At 34.1% G+C, this 21,506-nt stretch overlaps 1 protein-coding gene and 1 long non-coding RNA gene across 2 annotated transcripts in view; both read right to left on the reverse strand.

The window, feature by feature from the left end:
- The window catches only part of Camkmt (calmodulin-lysine N-methyltransferase), a 377,032-nt gene that overhangs the window by 233,369 nt on the left and 122,157 nt on the right, over positions 1 to 21,506 (reverse strand). The window lies entirely within an intron of this gene.
- Positions 2,532 to 8,553, reverse strand: LOC125617187. Its single transcript, XR_007348093.1, has 3 exons — positions 6,058 to 8,553; positions 3,231 to 3,238; positions 2,532 to 2,542 (listed from the first exon to the last, which is right to left on the reverse strand). It is a non-coding gene; the product is annotated as an uncharacterized LOC125617187 (long non-coding RNA).

The raw sequence follows: 21,506 nt of genomic DNA on the forward strand, positions 1-21,506 counted from the left end.
GGGGGCGGAGGGGGGCGGGGGGGACAGACAACAGAGAAGCAAATCAAGGGTAAGGCTGAGCATAACACATATATGAGCCCTTGCGTGGGTTATGGTCAGAATGGTTTTGTCCTCCCAATTCACATATGCTGAAAATCTACCCCCCAATAGCATAGTATTTGGAGGTAGAGTCTTCAAAAATTGATCCTTTTAGGACCCTTATCAGAGGAAGAGACACAGATGTCTCCCTCTTCAAGTGTGTGCATCAAGGAGAAGCCCTGTGAGGCTTTGAGAAGACGAGCCTGGAGGTGGGCTCTCATCACGAACTGAACTTGCCGTCACCTTGATCTTGGACATACAACCTCCAGAACTATAAAGAACCCAGTGTATGGTGTTTTACCTTTTGTTAAAGCAACAACAGTGCTTGAAAGTAAGAGAAGCCCATCCATTGGCTTTGGACAGGCTTGGTGTGGACTAGTGAGGAAAACTAGGAGCTAATATTTTCTGTTTGTTGCATGTGTTGACTTTGAACTGACAATTTCCTTTTTTAATTGAGATGGGGTCTCATTATGTTGCCCAGCCTGGCCTCAAGCTCCTGACTCCTGGGCTTAAGCAATCCTCCAGCCTCAGCCTCTCAAGAAACCGGGACTATGGGCTCCTGACACTATGTCATCTGAGCTGACAACTGTGACAGAAGCTTTTTTACATTTCCATAGGAAAGGTCCTCTTCCCTTTCATCTGTCCATTGAAGTTCAGCCTAAAACCTCTTCTTTGACATCTCAAGCATGCTGTCATTTCTCTTTTCTCCCAGAAGCTTGCCACTGTTGACTTTTTCACATATCTTAGAACTTAAAATTACCCTAGTCTGCTAATAGGTTGCTTAATGTCTGGTTATCTGATTTCCCAATAGGCCACAAATGTCTTAGGAAAAGGCACTCTATCTTATTTAGTTATCCTTTCCCTCACTCTCCAACAAGAATTGATTTTGATACGAGAAGTTCCTAACACTGGGAAGTCAGACCTATTTCCAAGGCTTGCTCTTGGATCAAACCAGAAGAACACAGACAGGGGAGGGGCTAAATATCAGGGAAAAAAAAATGAAGGTCATTATAACAACAGAGGAGTGTGAAAGATGGAAAGCAATTTTTTAAAACAATTAAAAAATCTTTTTAAAATATATTTTAATTTTCTTTGTTGTGTTATTTTGTGAGAAAAATAACATGAACAGAATAAAAATGTCCCTTCGTAATTTAACAAATGACAATTTACCTATAATGTATGCTTTAAAAAAAACTCTCATAGCTGATCAGCAATCATCTTCACAGAAACTAAAACTAATTTGACGGGTAAAGAAGAAATGCTTTCTATTCCCTCAGAATTGTGCAGTCTATAAATATACAATGTTTTCATGTAAGTATTTTCATTTAATTGACTAGGAATATATAAGTAGAGTATATTTTATCAAGGACCATAATTAATGAATTAAATTTTACCTTCTTTCTTTTAAAACCAATTTTCTTTAATGGACAGTTGAAATCTCACATTTAAATTATGAAATGTTTAAAGTGGATATACATGCTAGGTCCTTGGTATTCATTTTTTAAATAAATATCTTAATGAGCAGGTTTGAAATATATAAACCCAGGTCCAACCACCTAGGTGGTATATCTTGAAAGGTTCTTTACCATGAAGTGGAATTAAGTTAACATTCTAATTAACATGGCAAACCCAGAAAAGGGTTTGCCACACACACCCACAATATGAACCATTATCAATTTAATGGTGATTAGTGCATCTGATTAATTTCTAGAACAATGGAAAACAGAGGGATGGAAATACTTAAGGGAAGGGGAAAGGGTACAGGATATGGGAGATAGGAAGGCTTGGAGTATAAAAAAGAAATGGGGAAAGAAGAGCAGGCTGTGGGAGTGATAGAGAAGAGGATTCTATGAAGAGGATACGTGAGAGCACAGGACAAGGTTTATGGGAGGCAAAAGAATTCAAATGGTGAGGTAGGCCTGATAAATTGGGAAACACCAAAGATAAGAAATAGCTATTTGATAATTTTTTCTTGAGGCACAATATATTTAGCCTTCACATTTCTAATGTGTAACCTAAGTCAGACATTTGAACTGCACCATAAAAATATTCACTGAGTTGGGCATGGTGGTGCACACCTATAATCCACAGCTACTCAGGAGGCTGGAGGCAGGAGGATCAAAAGTTCCAGGCCAGCCTCAGAAATTTAGGCCCTAAGCAACTTATGAGACCTTGCCTCAAAATAAAAAAGTAAAAATAAAAAAGGCTAAGGATATAGCTCAGTGGCAGAGCATCCCTGGGTTTGATTCTTAGTACAAAAACATATATTCCCTGAGCAGTGTTCAATTTGTCCAGTCCCCTGATTGAGCTAAAGCTGAAATAAAGATTATTTTGTTCATTGAAGAAATTATCAAGAAAGATTATTCTATCAGATGGAGGAAACACAAAAAAATTAAAAATAAAAATAAAGGACCATAGGGCCAGGAGATAGGAAATCTGTAAATTCTATAAGTCTCTTTCCTTACTCCTGCTCCAAATTTCTAGATTCTACCAGGAAAATGTAGCACTTTAAATAGACTCTTTCCAAATTGTGAGAGAACATTTTCTCCTGTGTTGCTTTACACTCTTTGATGCACACATAGAACATAGAGTCCAGAGTTCTATCTCACCCAGTAAAAGTGTCTGGCAGAAATAGAATGTCAATGTTTCTGTAAAGGAAAATCCCAAACATGTTAAAATAAAGATAAGTAAAATATTAACCAAACAATTAGCTAGGTTTAGACTGAAGAAAAAAAGGCTATCATCACAGCAGAAAGAAAAAGAACACTGTATACACGTAAAATACTCACATTAAGTAGATAAATATACATTATGCAAACTGAAATCTAATCCTGAGTACAAGTGTCCAGGGGGGGCGGAAACCCCAGATAAATATGTATGGAATGAAATTTAGAAAATGCTAGCAAAATATTTTACCTACATTCTTGATATTCAACGAATCTGAGAAAATGGTAAAATGATATATTTTTGTTTAAAGGTGGAATCAATAAACTATTATGTGACAAAACAAACATAAATTGATATTCATAGACTGTGTGTGTGTGTGTGTGTGTTTATGTTGAGATATGGTCTTGTTGAGTTGCCCAGACTGGTCTTGAACTTGTGATCCTCCTGCCTCAGCCTTCCCAGTTGCTGAGATTACAGGTGTGCACCACCATGCCTGGCCTTGTGTAGAATTCAACATATGTAATAACAGGTTAAATTTTATGACCTGATCAATATAGAGAATAAATTATTGAACCCAGGGCTTTTCACATGCTAGGCAAGCACTCTATCACTAAGCTGCATCTCCAGCCATGTACAATCTTTTAAAATGTTATGATTTCCTATAATAATCCAGGAAGAAATAATCTCATAAACTGGACTGCTACACAATCTTTTAAAAAATGTACAAATATGGGGCTGCAGTTATAGCTCAATGGTAGAGCACTTGCCTAGCATGTGTAAGGCACTGGGTTCGATTCTCAGCGATGCATATAAATAAATGAATAAAATAAAGATACATCAACATCTAAAAAATATTTTTTAAAAATGTACAAATATGGAAATGAAAAATAAGCACAAAAGTGTTTGTTAAAGAATAATTCTGATTCGACTGTAACATAATTTAAATAAAACATAAGCTCAAAAGTTCTTTAAAAAGATGCAAATTGAAAATGTATCATAGATTTAACTGTATGCTGATATTTGTAGCCCCAGATTGAAAAACTTTGGTAGATACTGCAAAATCCACTCTTGAGAACAAGATTAATAATAGTGAGGTGATATGCGGGGACAGCATCCACTTTGAACCTATATTCTATGGCTTTGTGCTTATGTTTTAATCAATAGTATTGCAGGTTATTGTCCCTGTTCATGTATTTTAATATTTTCATCAAGTGAATCTTATTTGTATTTACTTCTTGAAGCTATTAAAAATGAAGAGTGAAATTCCATAAGTCTAGAACAGATAATAAATATGTACACAAAATCAAATTTGAGAATCGTTCCATAGATAGTGCAAAGCTTTTAATATTCAATTCAACCCAAGGTGTAAAGCCAATGTCATCCCCATGAATGAAACATGGAAAGACTAATCCTGAGTAAGAACTATAACCATCCAAAAGTATCACAAAGCAGATTTTACCCAGTGCTATTGTGCCAAAAGCCTTTCATGTGAGACTCCTGAAAAATCCACATGGTTCCACAGCATAGAAATCACAAAGGGTCACATTTCAGAACCTCACGTTCACTCAACTGGAAGATGTGGAAAACCCTGAGTAATAGAAGAATTTCATCATGCTCACCAGACTTGTCAGGGACAAATACCAAAGAACAAAAATTCTCATTTTGTTGTAATGTGTGATCACTATTATCTGCAATAAGTATTTAAAAGACATATAATAAAATTATAAAGGCAAAGTTCCATTTTTTAAAAAATCGTACTAATTTTTTAGTATGTCTTTCACACTGGAGGAGAACAATTATAAATATGATATCAAACACTAGAACTTGAGCCTAACTGTATTCAAAGCTTCAATTAATTTGAAATGATCAAACTACACTGCCTAGAGACAAGAAACCATGGTCTTTTACATGATCATACAAAGTAATAGGCAGAAAAGGTCATTCTCCAAGGTCAGCATTCATTCCGCTAAAAACATTTAAGAACTTCACATAAATGGCTGCAGACAGTTCTGAAGACACTTCTCGTTAGCATAATTACTCAAATGGTACTTACAAGTTTCTTCTTATATCTGCCTATTCCTGAGGATGAAAGACCTATTAGACATACTATTTTTTCTTACAGACATCAAAGAATTCAATTTTTTTAAAAAAAGAATGAACAGAGGTCATTAATCTTAGAACTGCAACCCAGCTTAAGTAATAAGATCTCTTACAATGAAAGAGATTTTGCAAATATCATGTGGCATATTTTTACTCTCACAAATGTAGTGTCTTTACTATGCCAAGCCAAATAGAAGATATCTGATTATATATTTAAGAAAAATCCTCTCCACATCTCCAGCATCATCACCAAATCCAAGACTTGAAAGTGTTCAGGATAATTTGGTTATTTCCAACTATCAAAAGAGACCAATCTCATATGGGAATATTGGCCAATAATTAAAAAGATATCAGTTGCCTTAGCAACAGATTCCTTCCGAAATAAGCACTGTTTTCATTCAGCAGCCTTTAGCCAAAAGGGGAATTAAATCACTGAAATCAACAATTCCTTTGTTTAGCAAACAGAACAGCTTTCCAGGTCTCAAGAAAACAGACCCCTCACAGTTGGTCCGGCATTGCCAAAGGTAGCAGTTGTTTGGTTGAATAAGCCAACCTCTTGAATTACAGGATTTTATCATCAAAACCACTGCTAACAGAACGGCTAGCTTTTGCCAAAGAAACATGACAAAAGAGAAAGCATCTCCTAAGTGATACTAATGAATATATTTAGCTATATAGATATTAACCTTACATAGAGAATATATAGATATATAGATAGATGGATAGATAGATAGATGGATAAATGTAGTTCTAGATGTCTACTTTAGCAAAGGAATAATCAGCCTACTCTGTTACCTAACAAATAGCTCTTTTTACTTCAATATCTAGGTATAAGGGCCTAGCCTTCTTTTAGACAATTTTAAAAATATTTTATATGGATTATTGTCAAAACCGAGAAAATAGCTACATTTCCAGGTGTTGCTATAACATGGCCAACTCTACAACCTGAAGTCACGTCACTGTACTGAAGCTGTGCTAAAGAGGGGAAGCACTGCTTATTTTCTGATAAGTAATAATAAAAACAATAAATAAGATATCACCATGACTGATCTCTCTCAATAGACATGTATCTGAACTTCCAAGGACTCCTCAGGGTAAAAAATTTTTAAAGAAACAAAGCATTAAACTCTTGCCACAAAAGCTTATATCCTAACTGTACTGCATGCTCCTAACTACACTGCGTGATCACCAGTTTCTATATTTCAGGCTGACTTTTCCCATCTCTATTCTACACTTCAAATCTCTTCCCTACTTCACCACCAACCTGGGGCTCCAGATTTCTCTTCAGGCAAGAAGACTCCACCCATCTCCCAACTGCCCAGCTCTGATACCTCTGCCTTTCTTGTCCTTCCATGGCTTGCTATAATCTTTCATATTCTCTTCTCTCCCACTGTCTTTTTTTTTTTTTTGCTGCTTTTTCCCCCTTATATTATAGGAATAGTACATACTTTTCAACAGAAATTCAGATAATATGGAGGTATATTATATCAGAAACAGAAAAGTCCCTTGGGTTAGAGACTTGTTCCCTAAAGAAACAATTATAATTTAGTATATAACTTTCAGGTGTACTTATTCTGCATCTATATAAGCACATTTTTTTTGTTTTTTGATTTTTCAAAAAATGGGACTTTTTAAATTCTCTCTCCCTTACCTTTTGTCATGCCCACCTAGAGAATATTTAGTTTAAAACTTTAAAAAAGGAAATATGAAAGAATAAGTTTCCCAAATTCATTCCCCCACACACAGTAAGCTGTATATATTCATTTCTTATTTCTTATCCCAAGTACTTTTTTCCACTCTTGCCTAATGCTCTACCATTTCCTTTACCATTTATGAAAAAATGAACACTGACCAATTCTATATTATTTATTTATTTTTTCTAACAATGGAAAACAAACAGAGACAAAGTATTCCCAGTGATGCAGAGATAATTAGCTGTCAACATTCCCATATTAGCTGAGGTGAAATAATTAGCTATCAAAATTTAAAACTATTTTTGAAGATGTGTGAAACCAGCCTTACAATTTACCTTAGAACCTTTAAAACTTTATTTGGTTTTAATTCATATTTTGTTTCACTTTTAACGTAAGTCTCATAACCATGAATAATAAATGGGGGCATTCTCCTCTTGCCAATTAGAAAACCCTGAACCTGAAAATATCTAAGATCTTTGACCAGAGATTATTTTACCCAAAGGCTGACTCTTACTGTTGCACTAATAATGAAATAAGTTATGCCAACCAACAACACTACTAGCAGCACTGAAAGGTATAACAAGTAAAACCCCCATGCCTATGCATTACACTTAAACAGCCAGTGGAACACAGCATGGACACTGCCATGGGTTACCATTACTCATGAAAATGTCATTTCCCAGCCGAAACTGGGACATTACTTTTGTGAATTTACAAATTTATCTAGGACCAAGAGAGATAATTCAAAGTCTTATTTCCTTAGAAATGTAGAAAACTTTACCTAAAAGGCTTGGAGATGTGTGTGTATGTGTGTGTGTGTGTGTGTGTGTGTGTGTGTGTGTACCTATGGAACTGAAAAGGAAAGATATTCAACTCTCAACATCAGCTAATATTTACTGAGTACCTGTAGAGTATAAGGTAAAAGAACCCATAAGGATCTAAAGGCCGTATTACTTAAAAGTCAAAAATGATGGTTGTTCCTTTATGAAATATACATGAAATGTGACCATATTTTCTATTGAGCTCTACTTATACATACATAATAAAGTAGGGTGCCTGTGTTTCTTTGAATCAATAGGGAGTGTTTACCTTTAACCCACACTCACTAGACAACAGCTGTTCTTCTCTCCAAGTATTGACAATACTGTGCAATAGTGTCTGAAAAATATGACTGCCAGACACGTTGTATTGTTATAGGACAGTAAGGGATCAATTCATCTTAAAAGCCTCGATTTATTCTGGAGGAAGAGTGTAATAATGCTGGTTAAATTAATAGTTAAATCTTTAGATCAGTAAATATAAAGGATAGTGTAAAATTATACTGAGGAATTTTATCACAGAAATCTGAAAAACTTCAAATGCTTTGACATTTAAAAAAATTATACACTTAGTTATGACCCAGTGCAATCAGAGTATAGGTGGGAAGGGTATAGGTTATTCAGAGTATAGGTGGGAAGAAATTTGCTGAACTTAAAGTGTAAGATTTTTTTTTTCAGTATTTATTTATTTGACCCAAAGATGCTTTACCACTGAGCTAAACCCTCAGCCCTTTTTATTTTTTGAGACATGGTCTCACTAAGATGTCCAGACTGGCCTCGAACTTGGGATCCTCCTGCTTAAACCAGAATTCCAGGTGTGGGCCACCATGCTTGGTCTATTTTTTGCTCTTTACTTTGAAATTTTATAAGAAAGTAGAAGAGTAAAACTTCTGGTAGTTGCAATTCCTGGCAGCTTTCTTTGGGGCTCACAATTAATGGAGAATGAGAAATGTACACACCACTGCTTGAAGCATACTGTGACAGCCGCTAAAGAATGGAACCTCACCAAATATTTCAGCCCAGGTCAAAAAATGTCTTGTTCATGTAACTGGGCAATACATAGTAGTGAGTAAAAATTGCTTTGGACCAACTTCCTAGTCCATCAACAAAGGACAATATTGACATGAACACTACAAAAGTTTATAAAAACTCAATGCAAAGTCAAGTTACTTGAAATAAGTGATATTTTAACAATATATTTTATAATGCTTTATATAAGACTAATGATTTTTTTAAAACCCTTCATATATGTTATTCTTTCTAATCAGTCCTCAAAAATATTAAATATTAACTCTTATGGAAGGATGCTTTAGTGAAAAGTAAGATTAACTTTCAAAACTAAGCATACTGCACATAAATATGGACATAGTTAGGATCTATTCATCATTAATCAGCTCTTGAAAATCATTCAACATATTTCCTGAGCCCCTACTTCTACATGACATGATGAGAAAACCAAGTCAAATGAGACAGCCCCTGCTTTCGAGGTGCTCAGGATTAGTGATGCTGAGACATAGTAAGAGACACAGACAGGTCTGATTCCTAGAGCTTTACAGAGGAGCACCCAGCCCAGCAGAAGCAGAGTTTCCTCAAGAATATGTTTACATTTTCTAATTTACCAATTATAAATTTGATTTAAACTTCTCTGCCACAGTGGAGCCTCTTTTTCTTTCACTAATTGCTAGACTTCAGGTAACCCTAATCTGTCTTCTTTCAAAGAAGCCACATTCTCTTGGTAAAATTTACGATGCTAAAGGAAAAAGACTTTTTTTTTTCCAAGAAATGGTCCTTTCTAACCTTTAGTAGTACACTGTTGATTTAGCCCACAAAGAAGCTCCAGAAGAGTTGTCTTCTACTATTCTAAAATATCTTGTCCAGTGATGCTCTAAGATCATCTTAAATATATGAGACAAACCAGTCACTCAGATTACAAAATATTTCATACCTTGTCCAGACAGTTTACCATGTAATCTGCTGCAGATACTAGAAAACAATTAAATCACTCTTTTTTTTTTAGTTGAAGATGGACACATTACCTTAATTTTATTTATCTTTATGTGGTGCTGAGGATGGAACCCAGTGCCTCACACATGCAAGATGAGCTCTCTACTACTGAGCCACAACCCCAGTCCCAATTAAATCACTCTTTAACAAATTTTGCAAACAGTAGAAAAAAATGCTACAAGAAAACGAGAGTTGGGGCTGGGGCCAGGGTTCAGCGGTAGCACACTTGCCTTGTATGTGTGAGGTACTGGGTTCGATTCTCAGCACCACATGTAAATAAATAAAAAATAAACATGTATCAATAACTAAAAAAAAAATTTTTCAAAAGAGAGAGACAATGATATACCCACCAACAGTAAAATAGTTGTTTGGCTATTTTTTGTCTGAAAAAAGTATTAGCTAACCTTCTATTGATAGCTACTAAATTGAACTTGTAGTTTAGAAGGAATGTTTAAGAAAAAAAGGTAGAGCATCCAAATTATCATCTGTTTTTGATAAACTCTTGAGACTAAATCTGAAGCAGTACTTCTTTGACATGTCATCCCTCCTGAACCCCCAAGATTACCAACACCATCTGGAGTGCTCTTACACTGTCTTTGATATGCATCAGTACTTAAGCTTCACACTTATAGAGAACTTGGGGGTCAGAAAAATAAAATGGCTTACCCAAGGTCACATAACTAATTGGAGGGAAAACAGATAGTAGTATCTATATCTGCTAATTCCTTCATTCCTTAGAATTCTCAAACAAAACTTGTCTTCTAGAACCCAAAGATAAGAACAAGAACACAACAAAATGTATTCAGCTCTGCATTTCTCTAGCATTGAAGCTTCACTTTACTCATTAAAAAACAATCCATCACTTTGAATTGCATCTTAAAATTGAAAAAGTTTCCAGTCCTATGTCCTGGACTTTTATGTTATTAACATTTCATATTCTGCATGACCACAATCTTTTAGCAACATATAGTTTAAAAATTTGGACCAAATCTTAGAGAATGAGAGCATCTCACTTTTTTATACAAACAGAGGGAAGAAAAAAATGAGATGGTATCTCTCTTGCCCACCTAAACATAAAAGAAATATATTAAAATACCACTTTCAGAATCTCAAGAGGACACAATTCAAAGGATAATAATAAATGCAAGTCACCAAGAGTTGACATTTCCATGACCTAAGCTTGTTGTATACTGTACCTCCCGCTCATGTCTACTGACATCCAGGAGTAAACCCTAAGGGAGTTGTTTTGAGTGAGGGTTTCTGTATGTCTCTTTGAATAGGAATACAAAGTGACAGAAAAATAACTCAAAATTGCTATAAAATGAATGGTATTTCCAAATGCGCAAGCAAACAGCATGCACTTTAATGTAACACATTTCTTCTTATTTGGCAGTAAGTTAAAACATATGTTGTTTGAAGTTTATATAAAATGGATGAAAAGGTGTTATTTGTGTTAAAAATGAAACCAAATTACTAAGTGGTTTAAAATCCTTGGCTTTTATTATCCAAATGTAGCCAGTTAAAAGTAATGTCACTTGCAGAGTAAAAATAAATTAGGGTTAACAGTTACTGGTTTGCTTGTTTTTTGATGAAGGAAATAAACAAAGTAAAAACCTTCAAAAATATGCACTTAGTCATTACAATTTCACAATTTTCTTTAACACAAATCCAAAAAACAAACAACAAAGAAATTTAGTTACCCCTTAAAATCAAGTACAAATATATATTTTTTTTCCTGAAGGCTTTTTCTTCTATGAACTACCAAAGAAAGAGCTGTCAAAAGCTTAGTCACACTTCAAAAAGGCAAAGTAAATGGCAGCAGGCAAAAATCAGGTGGTCAAAAATGTCTTCATCAACCTGCCCTGGGGGGGGGGGGGAAATCTCATAAAAAAAGAACAAAAACAAAAAGCAAAAATCATTACAATCACATAATTTTTTACCATCGATAGTTTTTAACATCAACAGCACTTTGCAAAGCAGATAAAAGCAAGAGTACAATACTCTTGAGTTGCTTAGACTCCAAAGAGAAAAAGAAAGAATAGTTTTTCAAACAGGTTAGAAGTTCAGAATTAAAACTTTAAAAGTTTTGTCAGTATATCCAGAGACATTTGTTTCATATGCCTGAAGTATCTGACATAGGTGATCTCTTCTAAAGGCATTTCTACTTATTTAGGATTCAAAGTCTCTTTTTCTGTTGACCATTGCTTAATAGGACAAAAGTTTACAATACAAAATAAGTCCAAAAGAACAGATTAACTTAGCCCTAATAAATAAAATTAAAGAAGCATATTCTGCTACAACAAATTCTTAAAATGGGCTAGGCACAGTGGCACACACCTGTAATCCTGGCAGTTTAGGAGGCTGAGTTAGGAGGATCACGAATTCAAAGCCAGCCTCAGCAACTTAGCAAGGTACTAAGCTATTCAGTGAGATCTTGTTTCTAAATAAAATACACAAAAAAAAGGGGGGGTGGGGGCTGGTAATGTGGCTCAGTGGTTAAATGCCCTGAGTTTAATCCCTAGTACCAAAAAAAAAGTTCTTAAATGCCTTAAGGGAAAGACTTTATTTATATGTACCCTATAAAGAACTATGTTAAGTGCTAATAAATATTAAATAATAAAATATCTTGTCATAAACTGCATCATCTTCACTGATTGGCATAAAAGATGGACCAAGTGGTGAAGGACCAACCCATGAATCTAAACATCCTGGGTCCAAGGAAGATTCTTCAAGAGATGTCATCACAATAGTGTTTGTGCCCTCAGTTAGGTCGCCAAAAACACTCTTTGATGCAAAACACCTTACTTATGTTGCTTACCAAGATTTTTTCTAAAGTTCTATAACATTTTTTTTTACATTTTTATTCTTATCTGGAAATAGTAGTTGAGAAACTTTAAGTATGTCAGAAACTTTACAGTTTAGTAATGTCCATGTTGGAAACATATACTGATCAGGAAAATAAAAAATATAATTTCAGTTAATGGAAGATAACATTTTAAAAAGCAAATAAACTACCATATTCTAAACTTCATTTTCAAATATGATCTGCCTCTTAACATTTTAAATAAATGTTGAAGATACAGGCAAATAATTATCTTATTTTCACATGCCAGCCTTCTATAGACAAATGACAATTCAAATGCTTTGTAAAGCACAAGATTTCTTTAATTCTCATATATTCACTCTGAGATTTATGTTTATTTCCTGCCTTTTCCCCTCTGGTTCTTCTCTCTGTGAATTATAAAATCCTATTTAAGATCTAGATGACACATCTGTAGAACTCAAACCACCAACTAACACATTACATTTCAAAAAGTTGGTAAATTGAAATCTGTATTTAAGATGAATCAATAATGTTAATAGAACTAACTCTGGTATTTAATTTTAAAAAGAAAGAAAAAAATGTTTCCTGATTTTCATGCTCTACGATCTTATGTTATAAATTGGCTGATAGTCTTAAAGACTGCTGCATTCTCAAGGTACCTTTAAAGTAAGTAATTACCAATAAAACAGGGCCCATTCTGGTTTAGAGGATACAATGGATAAAACAACAAAAAAAGCCTATGGTCCAGAGGGATGGGGTTGGGGCTCAATGGCAGAGCACTTGCCTAACATGTACGAGGCACTGGGTTCAATTCTCAGCATCACATAAAAATAGATAAATCAATGAATAAATAAATAAATATATTGTATTAAAAAAAAGTCTATGGTCCAGGGCTCACAGTCACAAAGGATATCAAAAAACAGGTCGTGCGTATAGGAGACAATACTGACAGGGCTAAAAGACATTCGTCACAAAGCACTACGAATTAATATTTTTTTAAACCATGCAGTTTCTTTTGTAACCGTGTTTTTAGCATTTTCTTCATTTTTTAAATATACTAGAAACCAACAATATACCAAGAGGCAGAGTACAATAGTGGTGGTCTACCTCAGTAAAGAGAAGTATTTTACCATTGGCATTAAAAAAAATTCCTAGCAGATGATAATAATTAAAAACAGATCAACTTTCTGGTTTAGTTTAGTCATTTTCTAACACACCTTATTGCCCTAGACTATTCCTCTCCTGCTGTCCCTTCAGTTGTTGGAAATATCCTTTCAGAAATCTCAAAAAATAGAAATAGCCAAAGACCTTGTTGCAATCTCTGACATACTCTTCTACTTGATCTTACGTGACTTGATCACTGTTTCCTTCTCTGCCTTTTTCTCCTCCTGTTTGTTCCATTTTAAGCATTCATTTTATGAAGAAAGTAGTAAGGCTAAATTTTGATCTTACTATAATTTAGGCTTGAGTAGGGAAAAATAAAACTAAAAGACTGCATCTAGTAAAATACTGTTTTCAGGACATGTACTCAAAATCCAAAATACTTCAAAATGAAGATAAATTTTCAGACCTTGTAGTTTCTAGAAAAATAAGTGTTTTAAAATTAAATAAATAATTTTGGAATAGTAAGATTCAAGAGAACCTAAATGCTGCAAAATAACCTGTATGTTTTTCTTTTTCATTCAACTTATCTGTGTAAAAGAGGATTTTTCACATTTCTCTGCATTAAAAACAAAATAAAATAGTATGATTGCATCTGGTATGAAGATCCAACTATAAAACACTGGCCTTATATTAAAATATCAAATATGTGATAAAAGATAAGAACATTGTTATTGAAAGTCTTTTCTAACTTCATTTTAAGTTGGATTTTTTTTCATTCTTTTCACAGTAATCCAATTTTTCTACTATGTTAACTGTATTTTTTTCTATTCTGTTATAGTTTTCAAAGCATAAGTTTCCCAATTGCTATTTTTCTTCACAAATAATTTTAAAGTTTGATTTGTTTTTCTGTCAATTTTAATTCAAGTGTTATGATCCACTATTACATCTCATTTATTTTGAAGTTCTACCAACATAACATAAAAACATCATAACATAGAATGTATCACCAAACAATTTCACAAATTCACACAATTTTTTTTTCACAAAACCATCATAACACAAAACATATTCCATGGACAAATAAATTTGAAAACCACTGCACTAGAAGAAGAGTAAAAAATTTTCAAAATTAAATAGTATAGAAAAATAAGAAAACACTGGCCAGTGAAGTCAGCTTAAACTTAGAAAAATAACCAAAATTATGAGATAATTAATAAAATAACAGAGTAAAACTAAGTCTTTTCTAATTTTAAAAACAGATCAACTTTCTGGTTTAGTTTAGCTATTTTCTAACACACCTTATTGCCCTATTCCTCTCCTGCTGTCTCCTTGAATTTGAAAATAACACCATTAAACTTTACACATAAGTTATAAATAATACAGTCAAAAATGACCAAATTATAAACTGGCAAATTTACATATTTTATAGCCCTAAAGACAGACAACTAAAACATATGAAAAACGTGGTTTTTGAAGACCTAATGTCATTAACATTGGTATGAGATATATATTTCATTCCAATCTTCCATAAGTTTAAATTATTCTCATATGATTACATATGAAAATGCTCAATTTCAAAACTCTCTTACTAAAGAATCTTTTACAAAGCTAGGGTGAATATGAGGCAGAAACTACCCAAAAGCCATGAGTGCTGAGATATAAAGAAAATTACCAAGGAGCATTTGGAATCTAGCCCACCAGCATGAATATGAAATTCTACTTGTAGAAATAGAATTACTTCATTATGGAAGACAGAGTGTCAAAGCCTTTAGAAAAAGTGACAACTGAAACCACTGGAGACCCATGGTATAGGGAACTTAGTGGATTTTCAATGAAAAGTCCTTATGGCCGTCTGTCTATCCAGGTGAATGCACAGAATGATGAAATCCAAGGACTTGCATCCAGTCACATACCTCGCCCCAGGATTGTGCCTTGATTGCCTTCACACAACAACCAATACAAAAAGAAGAATTTCATTTGTCTTCACCCTGACTTGTCTGGCTTAGGCTTTGCCATTAATTTAACAGTTTATATTTGTGGTGGGATACAGACATCTGTTCTTAGGAATCCAATGTCAAAATTTCACTTTTTGAAAACACAGTTAATTTGACAGAAAGCATAACAATGTAAAAATATAAAACTCAAGCCTGGCTTCTCTATTTGATTATAATTATCACTGTAGTCCATATTTCAACTCTGAATAATAAGGAAATACCAAAAACTCAAAATTTTTGAGAAACTATTATCTATAATGACTTTGCTCTAAAGTTCTTTTTTAGTTGTAAATGATTCAAGAGCAATTTCAAATTATCTCTAAGCTCTATGTTATCAGGAAAAGGAACTGATTTCACATTTTTATGGAGTACGTCAAGACAAGCACACTCTTACTTTGAGAAGAATACCAGCCTTTTCATGTTTCTGCTTTATTGTAAAATTTAATGGCAACAACAAAAGGCCAGTGCCTACAAAAGTGTTCCAAATCCCTCATCCTAGTTTTCAAGGCTGACAAGAATTATGTATTTAAAAATGATCAAATCTATCAAAAAATTTTTAAACATGGGAACCTTTTATGTAATAACACCTAACTTACAAACATTCACTCATGTATTTATTTTATTCAGTATCAGGCCCTATGCTAGGTATTAGAGTTTGAATTATAAACAAGACAATGTCACTCAGTCAAAAATCTGCCTACAACAAATCCAATGTTATGTATAATTATAATGAGCCAATAAAAAGGGGGAAAAAAGAATCTGCCTACAGTGTCTTGGGGGATACATCAAGGATTAGTACCACGGGAACATTAAAGCACCTGGCCCAAACACATGGGCCAGAGAAGGTTCCCTGGAGGAAGTGGTATCTGTGCTGAGCAACATCAGCTCTGCGACTACAGTTCCTGGCCTTCACCAACATTCAGGGTCATTAACAGTATCCTATGGATAAAGAACCATAGCCCACAGAAAGAACTCACAGCATCGAGGCACCCACTGAACAACCTGAGCGCATACTATGGGTTTGTGCTGTTATTTATTTATCGTGCCTGTGAACCACTTCCCCCAAATCAGAAAAGGCACTTCTAGAGCTCCTATCCACTGTTCTGGACAGTTTTTCAAGATTTTACTTGAAAAGCTTGGGGGGGAACTTCTGTCACCTTTTTTATTTAACTTTTTGTTGAAGTACAACATACATATAGAAAAAGGGAAGAAATAAGATCACAACTGAATTATGACAAAGTGAACACACCCACATAATCGTCACTCAGTGTGAGAAATGGAATAATACCAGCACGCCAGAAGCTTCCCTTGCCCCTTCTCTCCTCCCAGATGTAACCATTAGCCAGATTTCTAACATCACAGAATAGTTGTGCCATCCTTTGAATTGGTATAAATGGGATCACAGAGTATACATTATTTTGAGTATGTCATCTTTTGTTCAAAATGATATTTCTGAGATTCAACGAGGATATTGTGTGTAGAAGTAGTTGATTTTTTTTGCTCTGATAGTATTCTATAAAATATAAATACGCCACAACCGATTTCTTTATTCTAATGCTGATGGCCATTTGAGTTAATTCTAGTATTTAAGCCATTATGAAAAATACTTTAAACAATATCTTTTGGTGCAGGTATACAAACATTTCTGTAGGCTCTACTTATACCTAAGAGTGAAAATGCCAAGTGACATGATACATACTAAGTTTACCTTTAATAAATACTGCCAAATAGTTTTCCAAAATAGTTTCACCATTTTCAATAGTAGTGCAGATGAGTTGCAGGTGCTTGGCATCCTTATCAACACCTGGTTTTGTAGGTCTTGTTAATTTTAGCCATCCTATTGGGGACGTATGGCTCCTCATTGTGATTTTAATTTGCATTCCCCTGGTGACTACTGAGGCATCTATCATTTTGTATGTTTGTCATTTGGACAGCCTGTTTATGAAATGCCTATTCATATCTTTTGCATTTGTGAAATTACATTCTTATTCCTGTTGATTTGTAAGAATATGTTACATATTCCAAAAACAAGTCCTTAGTTAGAGGTATTGCAAATATCTCCTCCTACTTTGAGATTTTTCATTTTCTAGACAATGTCCTTCAATGACAGAAGTTCCTCAGGATAATGTAAACCAAATTATTAGTCTTTTCTGAATGATTATGTTAATTGTCCTATTTAAGAAGTGTTTGCATACACTCAGGGTCATAGTCTGATATATTTGTGAAGAGTTTTACTGTTTTATGTTTCATGTTTGGATTTATAATTGACTTGAGAGTTGATATTTGTATATGGTGTGAGGTAGAGGATTGGAACTTACTTTTCTCTAAGGCTATCCAATGAATCAAAAATACCTCCCATAACCATTGTTCTGCAATGCCACGTATGTTACAAAATCAAGTTTTCACCTATATGGAAGTCTGTTTTTAGACTCCACTATTTCTTTAGATTATCATCAATCCTTATACCAGTATACTATCTTAGCTACTGTTGCTTTATTATAAACCTTCACACAGGTAGTATAAATTTTCCACTTCCATTTTCTTCAAGATTATCTTGGCCATTTTTGAGAGTTGCTATGTAAATATTAGCATCATGAACCTTTGGTTCTATCCATTTCTCTTCATTTCTGCTCTGCTGACAATAACCTCAGATTATTTTGGAGTATGGTTCTCCCCATTAGAACTTAGACTCTCATTTTAGCAGAGAAAACAAGGACTACCAGCATGAAGTGTTTAAAATTAAAGGCTCATGAGGAACAAGCCCTTGATTCCTGGAAAATTACCTCAGACCCTTAGAGATTTTGCAAGGAAATTGTGTGTGTGTTTGTGTGTGTGTGTGTGTGTGTGCGCGCTGAGGACTAAATCCACAGCAGGGGGTGGGGGAACTATAAATGAGGCAATTCCTCAGTTTACTCTTGAAATAAATTTTTTGTTAATTGTCAGCATGATATACTTCCAAAATCTTAGAGGATATTCAAGGTTCTAGTCATATCACCCTCCAAAATCAATGGGAATCACATTGTTAGAATTTTAAGATGCAAAGGATCTTCAGGGGTTATTCCTTTTTTGATTAATCCCAGTAGTTTCTTTGGTGCTGCTATCACAGAATAGGACAATCAGAGTAATTCATAATGAACAGAAATTTATTTGACTCATGATTCTGGAGGCTGGGGTTCCAAGATCAAGGGACCACATCAAGTGAGAGTTATCTTGCTGTTCCTTACCATGGCAGCAGCATCACAGAGGGGAAGGAGAGAGCAAGAGATGGAATTCATAGTCTCAAGTTCCTTTATGATTGGCATTACTGCATTCATGGGGGTACGGCCCTCCTAACCTAAACACCTCCCATTCGGTCCCACCTTCCAACACTGTTGCATTAAAAATTAAGTTTCCAACACGTGAGTTTCAGGGGGACACATTCAAACCAGTTTCACTTGAATATCTATTTTTTTAAATGAACAATTTCTCATATCATTATTTTTATTTTAGATTATTATGAGTACTGCAATAGTATTATTTTCTCCTAGAATTTCAGGCACCAATGGCTTTCACATGTTATTGTGTTCTGTACTCTCCAAAACCCAAGAGTAAACTTTAGAAGTAAAATGGTATCAATTATTAGCCAAGAATTTATGATTCCAGTTGACTTCTGTCATTGAGCATTTATAATCACTCATATACGGACTTACTCTACACAGACAGCCATTATGTTTAATGTATTGCATTAACTAGGTAGCTAGTTTAAAGCTAATACAGTCCATTAGGCTACAATGGAATTCAAGACAAAGGTTACAGGATCCTTGCACCTTAAAAAACAGTAAGGTTCAATAACTGCAATTGAATTAATGAGTAATTCATTTTGACTTTATCTTTATTTTTGGAAAAAAAAAAAAAGCCATACATAGTGGTACACACCTATAGTTCCAGCTACTCAGGAGACAAAAGCAGGAGAATCACTTGAGCCCATACATTCAAAACCAGTCTGGAAAACACAGCAAAACCCTCTCAAAAAGATCTTTTTAAAATAAAAATCTATTATTTTTATGAAAGGACATAAGGAAGAGAAATTAAGAAAAAATACTTAAGTTTAACGGGAAGTTGACTTTAAATGTTAAGTAAGGAACCCAAATTTCACATTCAGTTTTGTTTCTCCCCATACTGACCGAGGGTAACATATCAATTTAAGTGGAAGAATACATGGACTTGTAAATCAGACCTGAGAGGGAAATGTCATTCAGGGGCCTTCATTGTATTCTACTGTGCCAGAACATGTCTCGCCCACATCAGATATGCTATGTGTACTTGTTGATTTCATTAGAGGACTACAGCATTGACATGGTAATTCCTTATGATACTCTAGTCAGTGCCTATGTTGGAAACGTTAACTTTAAGCACAGCCTGATTTTATGTGCCCACAACTCAAAAGGCCACTTTTGTGAGGCAAGGGACCAGATGCACATGAAAATAATATGGATTATATGAAGGGAGAAAATAATTTTCCCCACATGCTAGAATACCTAGCATGCTTATGATGCTAATTTACCTTTCCAATCTTCATTCTCTCCTCTACAGAAAGAAACATGCTCATTTAATAATGCCTAATGTAGATTCTACAGTCTTGAGCCTATGAAAAGAAGGTTCTCCGAGGGTGAATAATAAGACCATCTCTAGAGACCAGAAATTTAGAGAAGGTCGTTCAGAAAAATGAGCTGCAGGTCCTGATACTTCAAATTATACTACTCAGAGTAGTATGGGGAGTTTATGCACAGAACTATGGATATATAGTACTTTAATTAAATGTGTATATATAATATGCTTATTTAAGTGAAAGAATTAATGTTAATAAAGCTCTCATTCATCTGGAACCCAAGCAACCAGAAAGCTCGATCATATCAAAAATTTTCCCCTATAAACAGGACTCTAGAATATCAGTAGACACTAATAATCATCATCATCATTCAGTCTATAAAGATCCCAATAGGCCTTCTGAATAATCTTTTTAGAAGCAATTATTTTTAGTGTACAATCAGTCCTCTGTATCCTTGGGCTTTGCAAATTTAAAATAGTCAGGGGGAAAAACTGTCTATAACTGAACGTGTATATTTTTTTTCTTGTCATTTGTCCTTAAACAATACAATCTGACAAATATTTATATTATATTAGGTATTATAAATAATACAGAGATGATTTAAAGTGTATGAGAGAATGTGCATAGGTTACATGCAAATGCTATGCCATCATACAAAGGGACGTGAGCATCTCCAGATGTTGGCATGAGGTGGGCTCTTGTAACCAATCCTCTGCTGACACCAAGGGATGCCTATATATTTAATTATTTATCTTATTCTAATGTTTACCCAATTGTTCACATTCACCATATGTATATATGGATCATAGTTTAAATAGAAAAATTCAGTTAGTGAGCAAATTCCATTTACTGCCCATTACACAGAATCACAGGTTTATTACATCTGCTACTTTCTTAAATTCAGACATATTAGTCACCGTGATCCCTCTCCTGAAAGTCTTTCCCTCCCAATCTATCACACTATTCTCTCTAAGCCCTAAAATTCCCCTCAAAATACAAGAGATAATCTATCGTATTCTTTCAAACATATCAATATCAACATCTTTTAGATAACATTTCATTAATATTAAAGTTTAATATTATTAAATTTGTAGATTAAATACATACTCATTTTTAAATAGATCTGTAGAAATGTTAATTGTAAGAAATTTAAATTTGTAAAATTTGGGTTTTAAGTGAGTATTTAAGCTTAATCAAATATCTCATTTTCTTTTTCCACATTCATCATAGCTAAAATATTTTTTACTGTAATTTTGAAACTGCACGTAAATTTCAAATGCTAAAAACAAATCCAAGCTTTCATGTTTTATGATTCATCAAAGCCTCTTCACTCATTAAAATGACTTTACTTACAAAAAGTAAATATCAACTTTAACATTAGGGAATATCTTGTTAAATAGCCATATAAATTCACCAAAGAACATATAGCATTTTACTAAGATGCTTCAAAAAATCTATAAGCTACAGCAAAGTGATCACCTTTACATGCTCACAATTTACATAAGAAACTAACATAAATCAAAATTGTTTTTAACATAATGTTCTGAAAGAGAATTGCCAGAAAATTTTTACAGAATTTATGTTGTGGCATCTTGGTAAGTACGTAGCTGAATATTTTTAAAGGAAGACACAATC

This window comes from Marmota marmota, unplaced genomic scaffold (genome assembly GCF_001458135.2).
Source record: "Marmota marmota marmota unplaced genomic scaffold, marMar, whole genome shotgun sequence".
Lineage (NCBI taxonomy): Eukaryota > Metazoa > Chordata > Mammalia > Rodentia > Sciuridae > Marmota > Marmota marmota.